A 21,660-nucleotide genomic window follows, 5' to 3' on the forward strand; every position below is an offset into this window, starting at 1 on the left:
CAGTCATAAAGTCAGTCAGTACATCAAAACAATGTGGGGTGATTTCTTTTCCACAAATTTTGAGACATACCCTCCAGCTAATGTAAATTACCATAGCTCCGTTGAAATTGATGGACAATTTACATTAGCTGAGGATCCGCCCTTTTCCATCTATTATAGAATTGGTTTATAAACACTAATAGTACCATTTTTTCTCTTTAGTTCAGAAGAATGTATCGCCTCTCCTATGAAGAAGCAGCAGCCAGTGCAAACCTCCATATCAGAATTGAACGGGACCCTACAGAAGGGAAAGGCATTAGACCAGTCATATTTGATGGAAAGTAATTGTGTATTGAAAAATGTAAATAAGCTCTAATTTTTTGTAAAGTTAATTTTTATTTCTATAAAAGCTTTCAGAGTTTTTAGTTTCTTGAATGTGGAAAAGCTTTAAAATATACCCTTGTTTATTTATGCAATAAAATTGCTGCAATACAAAGAGCATTGCAAATACAATATATTGTGGTGATTTAAGGCTGCAGTAAAGATAATGAAATATGATTTTCATTTTGAAAGTGTCTTCGTATGTCTTGGATAAGAGGTAATTCTAGATTTCCCTGTTCAAGGAGATGAAGGAAGTAATAATTCTAAGGCAAAAATTATATGGATAGAGCAGCAGTACATTGAGATCCAACCAAAGCAGAGTCCTTAGGCAGTTGACTTCAAGCCAAAATCTAAGGTTCTGTCCAAGGAGTGGAAACTAAGGGTTTGTGTACCTCAGATGATATCAACAGAGGAGGCAAGGTTTGTCTTTAGGTACTAGACCTAGAACTTACATTGATAGAAGGCTGTATTTCAATAGTATGGCTTGACAAAGTGAGAGACTTTATGAGTGCCTGTAAGAATCTTCTATACGTAAAGCTGGAAATTACATTGTTGGTTGTGATTGCCAAACATTTTTTTGTTTCCATGTCACACTTTACAATGTGATATTGTCCTGATATAAACTATTATTATTTGCTTTACTGCAGCCCCTATAATGTGCTATTTGCTTTCTGTACAAATAGGAAGAGAGTTTCTGCTCCAAAAAGCAAACACTACATGACAAGCAATAGACAGTGGGTGGTGAAGAGAGAGAAAATATACAATGAAAGGATTTTTTCAGATTGTCAGCTGTTCCCAATTATCTGTCTTTGTAGCCATTGTTAGTTAGCCAGTTTCTTTTCTGCATCATGATGAGAGAGGGATGGGAGGCTGTATTTGTCGGAAGAGAGGGTAGTGGCCTTGCAAATTCTGAGTTGGGATCCAGTGCATGAGAAATGACATGGAAGAAAGCACAAAGACAGTTGTGAGAGAAGCACACAAACAGGGCATGGAGACTAGTAGCTTCAGCAGAGGAGAGAAGATATGACAAGCCACTGAATAAGGCAAGCCAGAGATATGACGAAGCTTGAAAGTGAGAACCAGGAGCTTGAATTTGGAACAGTTGGAAAGTAGCCAGTAGAGGTAATTGAATGGGGGAAGACATAGAGGCGAGGAAGAAGATCATAGCAGCTGAATTTCGTATGGACTGGTGGGGGACAATGAGTGTCAGAGGCCTGAGAGGAACAGGTTACAGTAATCAAAATAGGATATGGTGAATGCCTTGAGAAAAATTTTATATATGAAGACAGAAGTTAACATTTTGATAGTGCGTAAGCCTTACTGATTTTCACTAAATTACTTAGCTGCTCTTGAAAATTTTACACTGAAAACTTTGGAACTTAAAAATGTTTTGGAGGAAGAATTAAGATTTAGGCATGCCTTGGGTGTTTGAGGCAATGAAAGGGAAGGAGTCAAAGATGACCTCCAGGTTCTTCAGTTGAGTCACATGGATGGTGGTCATGTGATTAATATATGACAAAATGAGGAGTACTGGCGGAGCGGCGTTAGGGTTATTTGTTCTCACTCAGCAACAAGGAAGTTAGATAGCTTTTTAGGCTGAAGCATACTGTGCAACACTATCTAGGAGAGTAACATTTGCTCTCTGTCTTAGCTGAACTCAGGTAAGTTGGGAACAAAATGAGCAACTTCAGGAAAAGCACCCTTTTCAATTATCTTGGAGAATGCTGGTCAGTGGTGGACATTTTGTGAGTGACATTTCTAATTTTAAAAAAAAAAGACTTAAGTACAGAACTTAATGATCCACATTGATCTGTGGAGTTATTCCAGGCATCAGTTTGTTCCACTGCTTATTTTTCTTTTTAAAAATCACATATATTAACTGCAGCAATGTAAAATTAACAACAAGTGTAATAATAAAAAGTACTTCAATCTGGTTAGAGTACCAGCCACCTCACATTTAATGGCTATCAGAAAAATAGAAACTAAAGGTAAGGTGCATGTCTGCCTCCATATAAATTTCATTCTAGCCCCTGAAGTAAATACACTGAAGCACACCAGTCCATTTGGGCTCACACACTGCTTTTTTGTGTGTTTATACAGTATGTATAATTTATTAGAAATAGGAAAAATTGCACTGTACATTGTTTTCTTATGAAGTTAAATAGCTATTTAATATAAAAGGTTTGGATTTTTATGTGATTACACATCTAGATAATAAACAGACTGAACTGAAACAATATAGCTGTAAAATATTTGGTTTATTCAGGACCATTTATAATTATATAGTTTGATTTAGTATATGTATGAAATGGGGCACCAGATGGCAGTGGTAGTCACTATACTGATTATTTTATTTGAGGCAAGAAGAAAACATTATAAACTAGAGTGAACTCCTGTGTAATTTAGGCCAAGAATTTCTGCATCACATCCACAACTTCTGTTGATGTTTAGCATATCTTTTAGAAAGATATCCAGTCTTGACTTAAAGACAGCAAGTGATGGAGAATCTACTATGTCCCTAGGTAAGTTGTTCCAATGGTTAATTACTCTCCCTGTTAAAAATTTCCACGTTTGTAGTTTGAATTTGTCTAGCTTCAGCCTCCAACCATTTGCTCTTATGTCATTTTCTGCTAGATTAAAGAGCTGTCTATCGGAAATCTTTTACCCATGTAAGTACTTGTTACACCATGATCAAGATATCTCATGAACCGCTCTGTGGTAAACCAAATAAATTGAGCTTCCTTAGTTTTTCACTATAAGGTATGTGTTCCCAATCTCAAGTCATTCTTATGTGTTTTCTGAACCCTTTCCAATTTTTCAAGATCCTTTTTGAAGTGTAGATGTCAGAACTGATGCAGTATTCCAGTAATGATCTTATTAATACCATAAACAGAAGTAGTAAAACATCGTTACTTCTACATGACATTCCCTTGTTTATCCATCCAAGCATTACATTCTCCCTTTTAGCTACACAATTGCACTGAGATCTACCCTAAATCCTTTTCAGAGTCACTGCTTTCTAGGAAACAATCTCCTAGTTTATAAATCCAACCTACATTATTTCTTTAAGTGGTGGTCCCTATGTGTATTCCACACACAGGTACCCATGTGTACCACACAGCTGAGACCATAAAATCCTGCAAGTAGTGTCCGTTGGTTGGTCTGTGTCTGCACCAGAGCTCGTTATTCTCAGGACTGAGGGCATAAGGGGAGGTGCAAATTGACTGCCTCTCCTCTGCCCAGGTAGGGTTACCCTCCAAGAGGTTTCTGGTCAACAGTACTTTGGGGCTCCCTCCAACAAGCCTTCAACCATTCATATAGACCCCATGGGGTCCATGGGATCCTTATGACACCCTGGATCTGTGCAGTCTGAGAGTCGCATTATCCTTCTCCTCCGAGACAACGACTGGCAGCCTTATAGGAGTACATGGAGGAGGAAGACAGTGAGCCAATCCAGTGGTACTGACAGATGTATCTTTCTCATCCAAAGAGGCAATTGCCCTATCTTCATCATCCCTGCCTGGCTACCAGAGGCAATATCAAGAACTATTGCACAGGATGGCAGCAGAACAGTACAAGCCCTTGGTTGTCCTGCTGCTGACAGGACCCAGTCAGATAGCTCTTTCAGTGAATGAGGCCATTATGGAACCCCCAAGAATGTTGTAGCATACACCAGCAATGGGTGCCTCTGTTCCTAAAGGGCTGAGACATGTTACTTTGTGCCCACAAAAGGGGCAGTATTCTTGTTCACACACCCTTCACCTAACTCTGTAGCTGGAGAATTTTGACTAGCAGTACCCGTAGGAGGCAGTGCTTTCACCTTGTGGCCACAGCTCATCCCTTGGCTATATGAGGCAGTGTCACCTCAACCTCCCTGCAGTTTCCTTCTTGCCCACCATGGCTGGACTCTAAGCTCTGTGAGGTTCTCAACCTCACAGTTCCCCATCCTTTGACTTAGTTGTTCTAGTTGTATATAGTTAGTACCCTTAGTATTCGTTTTAGTTAGCTGAGTTAAGTGTTTTCCTGGTAATGCCATCACCAGGGTTGAAACATTGTCCCATCATGTGCGGGGAGGGGGTAATCCCAATGTGCTAGTGTAACGCTGACAGACCCTGGTTGTTGGCAGACTGGATTGAACCTGGACCTCTGGAGCTTAGTGCATGAGCCTCTACTGCATTAGCTAAAAGTCAACTCGTTGTTAGCTAAGGTTGTAGAGCAGACTCATTTTATCTCTCTCTTTAAGTAGTTTTGGTGCAACTAGATGGGACAGAACACCACACCCAGGAGGTGTGTGGGTTACACTTGCTCTGCTTTGGCAAGGCTCATGTCAAGCAGTGATGTTATATCTGAAAATCGTTCACAAAATGGGCTCAGGTGGCTTGAGACCTTTGCCTAGAACAACAACTTCTCAAGCCGGTCATGGGGCCTATGTCAGCACCAAGGCCGACAGGATTGGAGATTGCCCTTGTCCTCGGTGAGTGGTATCAGCTCACACTCTGGCACAGGCACCTCTCCTAAGAGACAAACAAACTGCTCTCCATCAAGTGCAGTGAGGGAAAGGTCTCATAAGGCCAATCAAGACCACTCCAGGTCTCCTGGAGACTGTTGTTCCTCCTCCAGAAAGAGTTCAGTTGTTGCCAGTATGCAGGGTGGAGCAGGCCTTTCCAACTGCTCCCTGGTACTATGTAGGGGTTTGGGATTGACTCTAGAACTGATGAAGGTGATGCCAGCACAGACTGGTTCCATGCCAATGGCAGATCTCCTCTGCCTTTTCATCCCAAGTACTCCATTGGTCCAGGACTTCACCAGGGCTATGGCATTCACAGCCGCACTGCCTGCACAGCTGCTGAACCTTTGGGTCTATCGGTACTCTATCCTGATATTCCCTTGCCGCAGACTGTGGAAGTCAGGCCAGTGCCAGGCTTGGCAACAGGGATCTCCTTGGCACCAGGAAGCTCCTTGGCTCTTCTATACTTTGTGCCCCTTGTGTTACTGTGTCAGCACTCCCCGCCCTCCACCTCGGCACTGTCAGCTGCATTGGTACCCTCACAACTCCCAGCACAGGAGACAACTGAGGCATGCTCAGTCCTGCGGTACCATTTCCACTTTCGGCACTGGTCCATTCCTTGCTCTGGATGACAGATGAGTTAGATCAGTTGTTTGCTCCTTCGGGGATGTCATAAATATAAAGGGAAGAGTAAACCCCTTTAAAATCCCTCCTGGCCAGAGGAAAAATCCTCTCACCTGTAAAGGGTTAAGAAGCTAAAGGTAACCTTGCTGGCACCTGACCAAAATGACCAATGAGGAGACAAGATACTTTCAAAAGCTGCGAGGAGGGAGAAAAACAAAGGGTCTGTGTCTGTCTGTGTGATGCTTTTGCCGGAGACAGAACAGGAATGGAGTCTTAGAACTTAGTAAGTAATCTAGCTAGGTATGTGTTAGATTATGATTCATTTAAATGGCTGAGAAAATAGCTGTGCTGAATAGAATGAATATTCCTGTCTGTGTGTCTTTTTTGTAACTTAAGGTTTTGCCTAGAGGGATTCTCTATGTTTGAATCTAATTACCCTGTAAGGTATCTACCATCCTGATTTTACAGAAGTGATTTCTTTTTACTTCTATTAAAAGTCATCTTGTAAGAAAACTGAATGCTTTTTCATTGTTCTAAGATCCAAGAGTTTGGTCTGTGGTCACCTATGCAAATTGGTGAGGATTTTTACCAAACCTTCCCCAGGAAGTGGGGTGCAAGGGTTGGGAGGATTTTGGGGGGGAAAGACGTGTCCAAACTACGTTTTTTCAGGAACCCAGATAAAGTTTGGTGGTGGCAGTGGAAGTCCAAGTGTAAAATAGTTTGTACCTTGGGGAAGTTTTAACCTAAGCTCTTAAAAGTAAGCTTAGGAGGTCTTCATGCAGGTCCCCACATCTGTACCCTAGAGTTCAGAGTGGGGAAGGAACCTTGACAGGGGATGACTCCACCCTTATCCTCAGAAACCCAAGCCTCTTCAGCATCCAGTCAGGATCCTTCTCCTGCTCTCCATCTCCTTGTCCACAATGTCGGTCCATGGAGAAGCATGGGTACCGAGATTGGCACTCTTCCCACAGTAGATACATGGGCCTCTGGACAGATGCCTACTGGCCACCAATGCCTTACCCTTATGGCCAGTTGCTCCCATGGAATTTGTGGGATGCACCTTGATCACAATCCTCATTCCACTCCAAGGCAAGATCACCAGGCACATCAGTGGCTGGGTCCATCAACCCACTGCAGGTCCAGGCACCAGTTGACCTTCCCCTTGCAGAGCTCTGTAGTTGTCCAATTGAGGTCCACCGGTTCAGGATCAAGATCTGGTCCTGGCTCAGTTAATTGCCTCTTCCTAATCCCTGGATAATTCAGAGGTCCTCAGCTCTTCCTCCCCTTCAGTGCCTGGGGACTTAAAGTCTACCAAGACCTTTGCAGTGTGTGGCTGCTTCACTGGGCTTTCAGGCAGAGTTCCTGCAGGAGAATATTGATAAGTTGCTGGACATTCTGCAGCTATCTGCCCCAGAGAGAGTGGCCTTCCCCAATAACGATGCACTCCTGGAGCTTGCAAAGGGTCTTTGGAGCATGCTAGCTTTAGTGCTGTCTATTGCGAAGTGTTTAGAGAAACGCTACTTCGTACCAGTGCAGGGATTTGAGGGCTTTTACTCTACCCTGCCCCTAATTTCCTGGTTATAACGGCAATTTATGACAAAGCTCAGTAGGGCAAATTTAAGGCTACTCCTAAGGACAAGGACTCTGAGAGGATGGACTTAATGTGTTGTAAGATCTATGCCTCCTCTTCCCTGAAAATGCAGATTGCAAACCAGCAGACATTGTTGTCCAAATGTGACTTTGTGAATTGGACGGCTATGTCTAAACTTAGAGACCCACTGTCTGAAACCTCCAGGGAGGAATTGGGGTGGCTGAAGGCTGCCTGGTGGCCAAGAAGTCACTACAGTCCATGCTTGATGTCACAGGCACTTTAGCCAGAATGATGGTCTTGGCGGTGACCATGAGGAGGGCACCCTGATTGCAGAATTCAGGCTTTGCTCCTGGAGTGCAGCAGGCTATAGAGGACTTGCCCTTTGATAGTTAGGTGCTTTTTTTGGACAAAACCGATGAAACTCTGTACTCCTTCACAGACTCTAGGGCTATCCTAAGTTGCTTGGGGGTGTATACATCACTAGTGCAAAGATGCCATTATGGCGGCCAACAGCAGCAGCAATGCCCCTTTGAGCAGTCTTTCCCTCCTCTGAGACAGCAGGACCACCTCAGAAAGAGTCATAGGTCCCAGATCCAGAAGTATTTGTCTCCTGGGTTCAACCAATCGAAGTACCCTCTCCCGGCACCACCCAGGCCTCCATTTTGACTCATTTGTCTGGAGCAGCTGTCCAGTTGTGACTTCTATTACCCGTCCCCTCTGTTTGGGGACAGACAAGCTTGCTTTCACAATGTTTGGGGCTCAATTACTAGCAACAGCTGTGTCTAAGTGCCATCAGATCGGGCTATGCTATCCAGTTCCTCTCCACTCCTCCTACCCACCTCCCTCCTTGTGTCTTTTCAGGGACTTTTCTCATGAGATATTGCTCCTTGAGAAGGTCTGGTCTCTACTGGCTTTGGGAGTGGTGGAGGATTTTCCTCTAGAGCACCAGGAGTCAAGGCTTCTATTCCTGGTACTTGCTGGCTCCCAAATCCAAAGGTTCTTGACTTCCACAGCCTCAACAAATATATCAGATACATGAGGTTTCAAACGGTCACCCTATCAACTATCCTCCCCACTTTGACTCAGGACGCTCATTTTCATGTGGCAGTTCTACTGAGACACAGAAGATTTCTTTGGTTCATTGTGATGAACCTCCATTTTCAGTGCACAGTCCTTCCTTTCGGTCTCTCTTCTGCCCCCTTCTGGTAAAAACCAAATGTATGGTCACAGTGATGGTGTGCCTCAGAAAGAAAGGAATTTGTCTTCCCATTTCTGGATAACTGGTTACTGAGGGGCAGGTCTACAGAAGACGTTCTCACTTACACATTACACCGTGCTTACTTGACTGCCTGGGTCTCATTCTCAACACCGGGAAGTCAGCATTGGTCCCCACTCAGAAAATCAAGTTCATTGGAGGCCGTAATAGGCTCTACAAGTTAGAGAGCATTTTGACCGACCATTTTCAGGTGATTCACCACCTTTGTCTCGGTCTGCAGTCTCAACCTTCCACAACAGTATGGCTGTGCCTGAGGCTTCTGGGCCACATGTGTGAGCTGATTCTATGAGACCACAAGCTGCCTCAATGGCATTCTTAAGTGACATCTCAATATTGGACTTCTGCAGGGTCACCTTGTGGTCATCGATACATAAGTTTACAAACCATTGTGTCATTACCACAGCATCCAGAGCAGATTCAAACTTTGAGAAGGTGGTCTTGCAGTCCTTGTTAAATCGACTCCAAGCCCCACCCTTTATGGGTACTGCTTTTGAGTCTCCTAAGTGGAATACACAGATGCATCTACTCAAAAAATAAATGGTTACTTACTGTTACTGTGGTTCTTCGAGATGTGATGCAGTCATGTATGCCATGACCCACTTTCCATCCCCCTCTACATCAGAGTCTATTAAATGTGAAGGGGCTAAACAGGGGTTGAGGTGGCACCACTTCATATAGCCAGGGGAGGGGCTTTGGCCACAAGGCGCGATGACTGTCTCCTATGGGTACTGTTAGGCAAATTTCTCCAGCTCCAATGCCCTGGGCATACTTACATCTAAGTGGAATACATATTTGCATCACATCTTGAAGAATCACAGTTACAGTAAGTAACCATTTCTTCAGAACCTCTGAACTACCAGGGCTGGTAAGTGAAATACAATTTTATGAGCTACTACTATAATTTTATGAACTATGCTGAGTTATTTGAGTGATTGCATGTGTGTATTCCACTCTTGGTGTGCACATACTCCACGCACAGTCATCCAAATTTTTTCCCTCAGTTGGTATGTGTTAGGGTGGCTCAAGTGCCCTCTGCTGCTACATGCCACTGAGTGCCAATATAAAGGACCCAGCCGTCCCCAAGCTCCCACAGTTCTTTCTTACCACCCATGACAGTCATTTGATTTGCTTGACTTGCCTTAGCAAGTGCTCTCATTGTGGTCAGGCTCATATTCCGGATCAATGCCAGACGTGCAAAGACTTTAAGCCTTGGACAAGGAAAGATAGAGAAGTTTTTGTGCGTGGAGGTGGCCCTAAGACCTCCATCAGAGCCCAGTCAGTCAGACTCAGCACCGAGTTCATCAGCATCAGTTTGGAATGCACCCACTACTTTGCCTGAGTCCCAGCACCACTCATGCTCCCCAGTGCCTAAGAAAATGCATAAGATCTCTAAGCAGACCACCAAGAGGGGAATGTTTCCAGTCCGAAAGTCATCTAGGCATGAGGATAAAAGTGCAGCTGAAAACTAAACATTCGTATTCTCTGATGCCACAGAAGTCTTCACCATTAATTCCAGTACAAGATCGGTGTCATCAAGTCCAGAGCCTGAGGGTGCACCTTCTACATATGCGACACTGCACTGTCCCAAGACCAACTCTACCAACCATGCTGGAGGCGTTTGCATCAGTAAAAGATTTGCTGAGCCTTTCAGTGCTGGTTTCTCCTACTGTTCAGGAGACTGCGCTCTCAGTACCAGCATACATGGGAGTACCAGCAATATTGATGCAGCATTCAGCCTCATGAAACAAGAAGAGCCACTTGCTTAATTCTTGTCAGAGTGCCACTGGAAGCAATTCAGGTATGGGGTCTGTGACACTGCACCCTAATTAAACTGTGATTTAACTAAGATTACATTGTGGCAAAACCTTATGTATCCTGTCCACTTATGTATCCTGTAGCCTCTTTGCTTGTGTTCAGTCCAAATGAGGATGTGTTTGGACACTTGGCAGCTATCCACTCAGTAGGTTACCTTGAAGACAACATCTACAATGAATGTATCAATGTACCTTCTCTGGTAGCATATCACCCAACATGGGAAATTCTACCGATGGCCTGTTGCTCTAAAAAGGAGTATCGGTACATTGGCAGAAGACGATATGTTTAAGGTGGACGCACTGCACTGTGGTCAGAAGGAAGGTACCAACAGAATCTCTTGTCATCATCGTTGGTAGCCTACCGTGCTAACCAAGTGAGAGGCTCTTATGAGAAGTGTGACATACAGTAGAAATGGCCAGTATTCTAGTATTGTAATAACGATATATAAAAGATATTTTTATGGTCAATGGGAGTACAAGGTCAAAGGGTCAAAAATTTTGTCACACCACACAGTACACATATACTAATTGGTCAGGTGGCAAGTCTCCTTTATCTGTCATCTATTGCATTCTGTAAAAAACATGGGTTCAAACAAAGGTGTAAGGCCCTAAATTTATATGATAGGGTTCTTTAACAATCACCATATCGGGGGCGGGGGGTCAGGACTTGTAGCCTAAATGCCTTGCCTTCATTATATTCTGCCTTTATTATACTCAGCAGTAATGCAAGGAACCTACAAGCCTATCCTGTAAGACGTTGGCTTCCGCAGTTAGCATAAGTCTTGAGGTCTATGGACTTTGGCACAGATATATGATTTAATGGTCACCCCTAAGTTTTGAGGAATTGGAAATAGAGTGTGAGGGGGAAGTTTGTCCATAACAACACCAGCCAACCACAGAAACGTGAGCTAATGCCGGCTTTTGGAAACTTTTGGAAAGCACATTCAACCGTAAGAGTTCCATGGCAACGAATTGACGTACATGATAAGTTGAAATCATTAATATACTAACCTATGGGAGAAAGGCACCTCAACATTAGTAGGGTGAGGAAATACAAATAAAGAAGAGGGCAGAAACCCCTACTGAATATGCATTAGACATACTGGTATCAACATAATATATAAAAGTTACATCCCAGCTTATAAGCAGTAGGAGAGAGAGAGAGAGATGTAGCCCTTGAGAGGTGCCAGAATGATGGCCGGTGATAAGGAAAACAATAGCTAACTTTTCAAGTTGTTCTCTAAGGGATGGTGAGAGTATATGGATGTTCCAGATATACATTCTGTAGTCTCTCTATTGGTCTTACTGTTACTGTTTGTGACTTTGCTAAATGTACTAATAAACTATATGTAAAGATAGAAGAGTACCTAGAGTGCAGTGATTCTCAACCTGCGGGCCCCATGCTGCCCAGTTAGCGCACAGGGTCCAGGTAGCCACTTGCCGCCCAGCCGGGCTCAGGGTCCGGGTAGCTGGCTGCCACCCAGTCCCCCACAGCAGGGCTCTGAATCCTAGCTGCCACCTGGCCCCTCGCGGCAGGCTTTGAGATCTGGGCAGCCAGCGGGGCTCAGGGTACGGGCAGCTGGCTGCTGCCCAGCTCCCCGAAGCGGAGTCTGGGGTCGGGGTCCTGGCAGCCCCAGTCGGGGTCCCTGCCCCCACGCCCAGCTCTCTGCTCCTAGCCCACTCTGTGGGGTCTCTGGGCAGAGGGCGCTAAGTATAGGGGCTTGTGGGGGCACAGTGGTTCTCAACCTGCGGCCCAGCTAACACTTTGTGGGTCACATATGCAGCCCACAATGATAAATAGGTTGAGAACCACTGCCATATTGTGAGTGTTGCAACCATGCACTTCGGGGTTCCCAACTATAATACCGGGCCTGGTCTTGGGACAAGAACCTATCAACTCTCAAAGTGATAACTGGGAACCCTTAAGTAATCAATAAATTAATACGTAATCTGTAGATCAGGCTACACCTTTCATGTGGACTTTCACCTGTCCCACAGAAGATTCCTCAGGTTTCTAATATGGCAGAAACACTACCAGGTCAGAGTACTCCTATTCAGTCTGACAACAGCACCCAGAATCTTCATGATGGTCTTCTCAGTGGTGGCAGCACAGATGAGAAAAAGGCTACACCATCTTCCCATACTTGGACGACTGGCTTCGAGGAGGCAGATCTTGACTGGAAATTCAGTTGACAACTTTGTCCTTGCTCCATCTTCTGACAACCTTGGGAATCTGCATAAACACAGAAAAGTCTACTTTGACTCTAACACAGCTCCTAGACTTTATGAGGTGACCCTGGACTTGCCCACAAGAAGGGCCTACCTCGCTGTGGACAGATTCCATGCCATGAGCAGTCAGATAAGCCAAGCCACTCACAAACCCCGCACAAAAATCCAGGTCTCTTTTTTTGCTAGGCCATATGGCCTCCTGTACTTACATAATGTTGTTCGCCAGGCTGCATCTCCATTTTTTGTAAGCCTGACTCCAGTCAGTATATATGCCAGACAGACACAGCATGAACACTGTAATGACAATTACCGCCAATGTCGGAGCCTCACTCCCCTGGTGGATAAACCTGAGACTCATGTGTTGGAGTCCCTTTCCTACATCCCACACCCAACACAATGATGATACAGACACATCCCTTATAGGCTAGGGAGTCTACATGAGTGGTCACACTGCACAAGGCACATGGACACCTTGGAAAGCCAGGATGCGTATCAATCTCTGAGAGCTGTCAGAGAGACCTGCAATGCATTCCTCCCACTTGTACAATCCCAACACATCCAGACATTCTGACAACCTGACAACCATCTTCCATATAAACAAACAAGGAAGGTCAAAATCCCTTCCACTGTGCGTAGGGGTGATCAATTTGTGAAAATGGCGTATCTGGATCCACATCACAGTTTCTGCAATGTACCTCCCAGGCACTCAGATCTCACTGGAGGACAGCCCCAGCAGGCATTTTGCCATAGATTGCAAGTGGGAGTTACACAATGAAGATTTTGTTCAGCACTGAACTCAGGGGGAAACACGTCTTCCAACCAGTTCACCTCCCAGATGAACAAGAAGTTCAACATATATTGTTCCAGAACAGAACAAGGTCAGGGCTCCAGGGACAATGCCTTCTAACTGAAATGGACAGGCCTCTTGTGGTATGCCTTCCTTCCTATCCCCCTACTAGCCCAGGTTCTACAGAAGATGCATCACAATAAAGCACAGGTCATAGAATATCAGGGTTGGAAGGGACCTCAGGAGGTCATCTAGTCCAACCCCCTGCTCAAAGCAGGACCAATCCCCAATTAAATCATCCCAGCCAGGGCTTTGTCAAGCCTGACCTTAAAAACTTCTAAGGAAGGAGATTCTACCACCTCCCTAGGCAACGCATTCCAGTGTTTCACCACCCTCCTAGTGAAAAAGTTTTTCCTAATATCCAACCTAAATCTCCCCCACTGCAACTTGAGACCATTACTCCTTGTTCTGTCCTCTGAGAATAGTCTAGAACCATCCTCTCTGGAACCACCTCTCAGGTAGTTGAAAGCAGCTACCAAATCCCCCCTCATTCTTCTCTTCTGCAGACTAAACAATCCCAGTTCCCTCAGCCTCTCCTCATAAGTCATGTGTTCCAGATCCCTAATCATTTTTGTTGCCCTTTGCTGGACTCTCTCCAATTTATCCACATCCTTCTTGTAGTGTGGGGCCCAAAACTGGACACACTACTCCAGATGAGGCCTCACCAATGTCGAATAGAGGGGAATGATCATGTCCCTCGATCTGCTTGCTACGCCCCTATTTATACATCCCAAAATGCCATTGGCCTTCTTGGCAACAAGGGCACACTGCTGACTCATATCCAGCTTCTCGTCCACTGTCACCCCTAGGTCCTTTTCCACAGAACTGCTGCCTAGCCATTCAGTCCCTAGTCTGTAGCGGTGCATTGGGTTCTTCCGTCCTAAGTGCAGGACCCTGCACTTATCCTTATTGAACCTCATCAGATTTCTTTTGGCCCAATCCTCCAAGTCAGTCTCATCACACCCAATTAGCCCAGATAGTTCTGATTTCTAGAACTCCTGTGAATGTCAACCCATCAACCAGTCGGAATTCAGTCCTTCCCAGATCTGCTGGGGACAGGAAGGATTAGATATCCCGACATGGACTGTCTTCATCTCATAACTTGGTAATTGGATGGTTATCATACCTAGAGTGTCCATATTTGAAAGCCAATCAAAGTATTCTTAATCACAGCAGGAAAGATTCTGCCAGAAAATGTTATCTAGACAAATGGAGGCATTTGTCTACCCAGGCGCAACAGAAGCAGTTGTCATCAGGACCAGTAGGTATTCCTGCTATTTTACAAAGGAAAGCATCACTCTCAAGACATCAGGTTTTTCTGTTTGCTGCTAAATGGACCTGCATCAAGCTATCCGTGCATTCCATAGATGGCCACTCTGCTTTGACTCATCTGGGAGCAACCAGACTCCTGAAGGATCTAACTAGCATCTTCCCGCCACTAGTGAAACCAATGCCATAGTGGGACATCAGCCTTGTACTTTCCACACTTACTGAGCCTCCTTTCAAACTGCTGGTCACATGCTCAATGGCCCACTTATCTATGAATGTCAACTTTTTAGTTGCCATTATGTTAGCCAGGAGGGTGGGTGAGCTGGGGCCCCACATGGCACACCCATCATACACTACATTTCATAAAGAGAAGGTATCCACCCAAAATTAATCCCAAAGGTAAATTCAAAGTTGTACATTAACCAGTCAATTCATTTACTGTTATTGGCATCATACAAGCATTGGTGTTCTTCTTGTAATGAATGAAACCTTGTAGAAAATCACCTAAACTATTTGTTGCTATGGTAGAGCAAGCATTGGGACAAGAGATTTCTGTTCAAAGACTCTCTAAATAAATTTCTCACTGCATCTTCCTTTGCTATCAGTTGGTGCATCTCCCTCCCCAAGATGGGGTGAGGGTCCATTCCTGCAGAACACAGGTGACCTCCGTATCATCGCTTTGAGAAGTGCCTGTACTGGACATTTGTAATCTGCAACATGGAGTTCCTTCCACACTTTCACAAAGCATTACACTTTGATCTAAGCTTCCTTTGCTGATGTGGGCTTTGGAATTGCAATGTTACAGACATCTATACTGCCTACCTCTTCAACCCCCCGCCCCATTTGAATATTGCTTACCAGTCACCCATGTGTGGTCTACACTACCGGGTTAGGTCAAATTTAGCTGCATTAGGTCGATTTAAAAATGACTGCGTCCATACAACCAACCCTGTTCCGTCGACCTAAAGGGCTCTTAAAATTGACTTCTGTACTCCTCCCCAATGAGGGGAGTAGTGCTAAAATCAACCTTGCTGGGTCGAATTTGGGGTAGTGCTGATGCAAATCAATGGTATTGGCCTCCAGGAGCTATCCCAGAGTGCTCCATTGTGACCACTTTGGACAGCCCTTTGAACTCCGATGCGCTAGCCAGGTACACAGGAAAAGCCCTGGGAACTTTTGAATTTAATTTCCTGTTTGAGAGTAACTGCCATGTTAGTCTGTATCCACAAAAAGAACAGGAGTACTTGTGGCACCTTAAAAATAAATTTGTTAGTCTCTAAGGTGCCACAGGTACTCCTGTTCTATTTCCTGTTTGGTCAGCGAGGCGAACTCAGCAGCACAGGTGACCATGCAGTCCCCCCAGAATCACAAACGAGCTCCAGCATGGACCGAAAGGGAGACACTGGATCTGATTGCTATATGGGAAGAAGCATCTGTGCAGGCTGAACTCCGATCAAAAAGAAGAAATGCAAATATATATGCCAAAATCTCACAGGGCAAATTGCAGAGAGGCTATTAAAGGGACACACAGCAGTGCCACATGAAAGTTAAGGAGCTCAGGCAAGCCTACCAAAAGACAAAGGAGGCAAACAGTCGCTCCGGGTCAGAGCCCCATACATGCCGCTTCTATGATTAGCTGCATCGTATTCTAGGGGGGGACGCTACCACTATCCCACCACTGTCCATGGACACCTGCAAGGGGGGAGTCTCATGCAACATGGAGGAGGATTTTGTGGATGAGGAAGAGGAGGAGGAGAATGTGCATCAGGCAAGCAGTGAATCCGTTCTCCCCAGCAGCCAGGACCTTTTCATCATCCTGGAGCCAATACCCTCCCAAGGTGGGATCCCCGACCCTTAAGCCGGAGAAGACACCTCTGGTGAGTGCACATTTGTAACTACAGTACAGGGTTTAAAAGCAATAGTGTTTAATGTTTGATTTTCCCTGAAGAATTGGGATGCATTCGCAGCCAGTACAGCTACTGGAAAAGTCTGTTCACATGTCTGCGGATGAAGCGGGAATCCTCCAGGGACATCTCCATGATGATCTCCTGGAGGTACTCTAAAAGCCTTTGCAGAGGGTTTCTGGGGAGGGCTGCCTTATTTCGTCTTCCTGGTAGGATACTTTACCACGCCAAGCCAGTAGCAAGTATTCTGGAATCATTGCAGCACAAAGAATGGCAGCGAATGGTCCTGGGTTTTGGTCGCATTCAAGCAACATTTGGTCTATATCTTTCTGTGCTAGCCTCAGAAGAGTGATATCATTCATCGTCACCTGGTTGAAGTAGGGGAATTTTTGTAAGGGAACAGTAAAAGGACCCCATTCATGCTGGGCTGTTTGCACTTGGTTAAAAGGGATCATCCCAGAGAATAGCCACGCGGCGGGGGGAGGGGAGAAAGGATCATCCAAGAGAATAGCCACGCAGAGGTGTGGGGGAGGTGTGTGCTGCACATTCACCCGAAAACCGCAGCCCCTCCTTTTAAATGTGAAACCCAACCCATTGCTTGCTCTGGGAAAGGAAGGCGCTGCAGTTTGAAAACATTCCCTCATGTTATGAAGGCATAAGAAGCCAACTCCGCGTACCAAAAGGCTTACCATGACTGCCTGGAAACCGAATTCTGTTGCCCAGCCGTGTGTGTGATGTGTAGCAGACACTCAATATAAAAGGCAAAATGCGACCTTGTACCTAAAGCACATATGTTGTCTACTGTGAATTGCTTGATTCACTGTGAAAGAGTCTCCCTTTTGTTTTCAGAAATGTATCATCTTAAATTTTACTCTCCCTTTTTATCTCCTCCCAGGTGTAAATGTTTCTTTGCTCCCCCTATCATCTCCCTCCCTGAGGATATTGCAGATTAGAAGGTGAAAAAAATGCACTCGCAATTACATGTTTGCCGAGCTCATGCAGTCCTCCTGCACTGATAGGGCACAGGTTAATGCATGGAGGCATTCAGTGGCAGAGGCCAGGAAAGAATTAAGTGAGCGTGAAGAGCAGAGGCAGGATGCAATGCTGAGACTAATGGGGGAGCAAACGGACATGATGAAGCTTATGTTGGAGCTGCAGGAAAGCCAACAAGAGCACAGGCCCCCCGCTGCATCCATTGTATAACCGCCTACCCTCCTCCTCATGTTCCATAGCCTCTTCACCCAGACACCCAAGAACGCTGGGGGAGGAGGGAAGGCTCCTGGCACCCAGCCACGCCACTCCAGAGGATGGCCCAAGCAACAGAAGGCTGTCATTCAAACAGTTTTATTGTTAGTGTCCTTCCCTCCTCTCCCACCCCACCCGGGGTATCTTGTCCGTTATCTTGTATTTTTTTTAATTAATAAAGAAAGAATGCATGGTTTCAAAATAATAGTTACTTTATTTTGAAGGGGAGAGGGTGGTTGGCTTACAGGGAATTAAAATCAACAAAGGGGGTGGGTTTGCATCAAGGAGAAACACACACAACTGTCACACTGTAGCCTGGCCAGTCATGAAACTGGTTTTCAAAGCCTCTCTGATGTGCAGCGCTCCTAGCTGTGCTCTTCTAATCACCCTGGTGTCTGGCTGCTCAGAATTGGACACTAGGTTGAGGCAATTTGCCTCAACTTCCCACCCCGCCATAAACATCTCCCCCTTACTCTCACAGATATTGTGGAGCACAAAGCAAGCAGCAATAACAATGGGAATGTTGGTTGCACTGAGGTCTGACCTAGTCAGCAAACAGCGTCATAGAAACATAGAATACCAGGGTTGGAAGGGACCTCAGGAGGTCATCTAGTCCAACCCCCTGCTCAGAGCAGGACCAATCCCCAATTAAATCATCCCAGCCAGGGCTTTGTCAAGCCTGACCTTAAAAGCTTCTAAGGAAGGAGATTCTACCACCTCCCTAGGTAACACATTCCAGTGTTTCACCACCCTCCTAGTGAAAAATTTTTTCCTAATATCCAACCTAAACCTCCCCCACTGCAACTTGAGACCATTACTCCTTGTCCTGTCCTCTTCTACCACTGAGAATAGTCTAGAACCATCCTCTCTGGAACCACCTCTCAGGTAGTTGAAAGCAGCTATCAAATCCCCCCTCATTCTTCTCTTCTGCAGACTAAACAATCCCAGTTCCCTCAGCCTCTCCTCATAAGTCATGTGTTCCAGACCCCTAATCATTTTTATTGCCCTTCACTGGACTCTCTGCAATTTATCCACATCCTTATTGTAGTGTGGGGCCCAAAACTGGACACAGTACTCCAGATGAGGCCTCACCAATGTCGAATAGAGGGGGACGATCACATCCCTCGATCTGCTCGCTATGCCCCTACTTATACATCCCAAAATGCCATTGGCCTTCTTGGCAACAAGGGCACACTGCTGACTCATATCCAGCTTCTCGTCCACTGTTACCCCTAGGTCCTTTTCCGCAGAACTGCTGCCTAGCCATTCGGTCCCTAGTCTGTAGCGGTGCATTGAGTTCTTCCATCCTAAGTGCAGGACCCTGCACTTATCCTTATTGAACCTCATCAGATTTCTTTTGGCCCAATCCTCCAATTTGTCTAGGTCCCTCTGTATCCTATCCCTGCCCTCCAGCATATCTACCACTCCTCCTAGTTTAGTATCATCCACAAATTTGCTGAGGGTGCAATCCACACCATCCTTCAGATCATCTATGAAGATATTGAACAAAACCGGCCCTAGGACTGACCCCTGGGGCACTCCACTTGACACCGGCTGCCAACTAGACATGGAGCCATTGATCACCACCTGTTGAGCCCGACAATCTAGCCAACTTTCTACCCACCTTATAGTGCATTCATCCAGCCCATAGTTCTTTAACTTGCTGACAAGAATACTGTGGGAGACCGTGTCAAAAGCTTTGCTAAAGTCAAGAAACAACACATCCACTGCTTTCCCTTCATCCACAGAACCAGTAATCTCATCATAGAAGGCAATTAGATTAGTCAGGCATGACCTTCCCTTGGTGAATCCATGCTGACTGTTCCTGATCACTTTCCTCCCATGTAAGTGCTTCAGGATTGATTCCTTGAGGACATGCTCCATGATTTTTCCGGGGACTGAGGTGAGGCTGACTGGCCTGTAGTTCCCAGGATCCTCCTCCTTTCCTTTTTTAAAGATTGGCACTATATTAGCCTTTTTCCAGTCATCTGGGACTTCCCCTGTTCGCCACAAGTTTTCAAAGATAATGGCCAATGGCTCTGCAATCACAGCCGCCAATTCCTTTAGCACTCTCGGATGCAACGCGTCCGGCCCCATGGACTTGTGCACGTCCAGCTTTTCTAAATAGTCCCTAACCACCTCTTTCTCCACAGAGGGCTGGCCATCTACTCCCCATGCTGTGATGCCCAGTGCAGCAGTCTGGGAGCTGACCTTGTTCATGAAGACAAAGGCAAAAAAAGCATTGAGTACATTAGCTTTTTCCACATCCTCTGTCACTAGGTTGCCTCCCTCATTCCATAAGGGGCCCACACTTTCCTTGGCTTTCTTCTTGTTGCCAACATACCTGAAGAAACCCTTCTTGTTATTCTTGACATCTCTTGGTAGCTGCAGCTCCAGGTGCGATTTGGCCCTCCTGATTTCATTCCTACATGCCCGAGCAATATTTTTATACTGCGAGCTTCTAAACGTCCAAAGGCACATTCTACCACCATTCTGCACCATTCTGCTCAGCCTATAGTTGAACTGCTCCTTACTACTGTCCAGGCTGCCTGTGTAAGGCTTCATGAGCCATGGGAGCAAGGGGTAGGCTGGGTCCCCAAGGATAACTATTGGCATTTCAACATCCCCAATGGTAATTTTCTGGTTTGGGAAGTAAGTCCCTTCTTGCAGCTGCTCGAACAACCCGGAGTTCCTAAATATGCAAGCGTCATGCACCTTTCCCGGCCATCCCACATTGATGTCGATGAAACATCCCTTGTGATCCACCAGTGCTTGCTGCACCATTGAAAAGTACCCCTTGTAGTTTATGTACTGATTGGCAAGGTGGTCTGGTGCCAAGATGGGGATATGCGTTCCATCTATCGCCCCACCAGAGTTAGGGAACCCCATTGCAGCAAGGCCATCCAGTATGACCCACACATTTCCCAGAGTCACTACCCTTGATAACAGAAAGTCAATGATGGCATTGGCTACTTGGATCACAGCAACCCCCACAGTAGACTTGCCCACTCCAAATTGATTCCCAACTGACCGGTAGCAGTCAGGCATTGCAAGCTTCTACAGGGCTATCGCCACACGCTTCTCAACTGTCAGGGCAGCTCTCATCTTGGTATTTCTGCACTTCTTCAGGGTGAGGGAAAGCAACTCACAGAGTTCCAGGAAAGTGGTCTTACGCATGCAAGTTTCGCAGCCACTGTGAATCATCCCATACCCGCAACACTATGCGGTCCCACCAGTCTGCCCTTCTTTGCCTGGCCCAGTATCAGCGTTCCACTGTATCAACCAGCCCCACTGCTGCCATGATGTCCCAATTGCCACAGCCCGTGCTTTCAGGAATGTCTGTGTCCAGGTCCTCTTCAGAATCCTCCTCGTGCTGGCGTCTCTTAGCCCAGTTCTGCATATTGTCCAGGATAATGCGCAAGGTGTTTACAATGCTTACAACAGCAGCAGTGACGGTGAACTGAGTGGGCTCCATGCTTGCCGTGGTATGGCGTCTGCACGGATAACCCAGGAAAAAAGGTGCAAAATGATTGTCTGCTGTTGCTTTCATGGAGGGAGGGGCGACTGACGACATGTATCCAAAACCACCCACGACAATGTTTTTGCCCCATCAGGCATTGGGTGCTTAACCCAGAATTCCAATGGGCAGCAGAGACTCTGGGAACTGTGGGATAGCTACCAACAGTGCACCACTCTGTAAGTCGATGATAGCCACGGTAGTGAGGATGCACTCTGCCGACTTAATGCACTTAGTGGGGACATATGCAATCGTATGTATAAAATTGATTTCTAAAAATTGACTTCTATAAAATCAACCTAATTTCATAGTGTAGACATACCCATAGACACCAGCACTCAAAAAAGAAATGGAGGTTACGTACCTGTAACTGGAAGTTCTTTGAGAGTTTGTTGTCCCTATCTGAATTTCACTACTCACCCTTCTTCCCCTCTGCTTCCAATTATGACTAGATTCGTGGTAGAGAAGAAACTGGTT

General features: G+C 45.7%; 1 protein-coding gene across 9 annotated transcripts in view; it reads left to right on the top strand.

Moving 5' to 3' along the window:
• Positions 1-17,871, top strand: part of SMCHD1 (structural maintenance of chromosomes flexible hinge domain containing 1) — a 182,581-nt gene extending 164,710 nt beyond the window's left edge. For 7 of the 9 annotated variants that reach the window (XM_073331462.2, XM_073331466.2, XM_073331463.2 and 4 more), the window contains one exon: positions 202-1,367. The gene's annotated coding sequence lies outside the window, so the exon portion shown is untranslated. Of the gene's footprint in view, positions 1-201; positions 3,030-17,316 lie in introns of those variants that run through there. The other 2 variants (XR_013635309.1, XR_013635308.1) reach the window with 2 other exon arrangements.
• Positions 17,872-21,660: the final 3,789 nt, after the last annotated feature.

Source organism: Lepidochelys kempii, chromosome 2 (genome assembly GCF_965140285.1).
Source record: "Lepidochelys kempii isolate rLepKem1 chromosome 2, rLepKem1.hap1, whole genome shotgun sequence".
Lineage (NCBI taxonomy): Eukaryota > Metazoa > Chordata > Testudines > Cheloniidae > Lepidochelys > Lepidochelys kempii.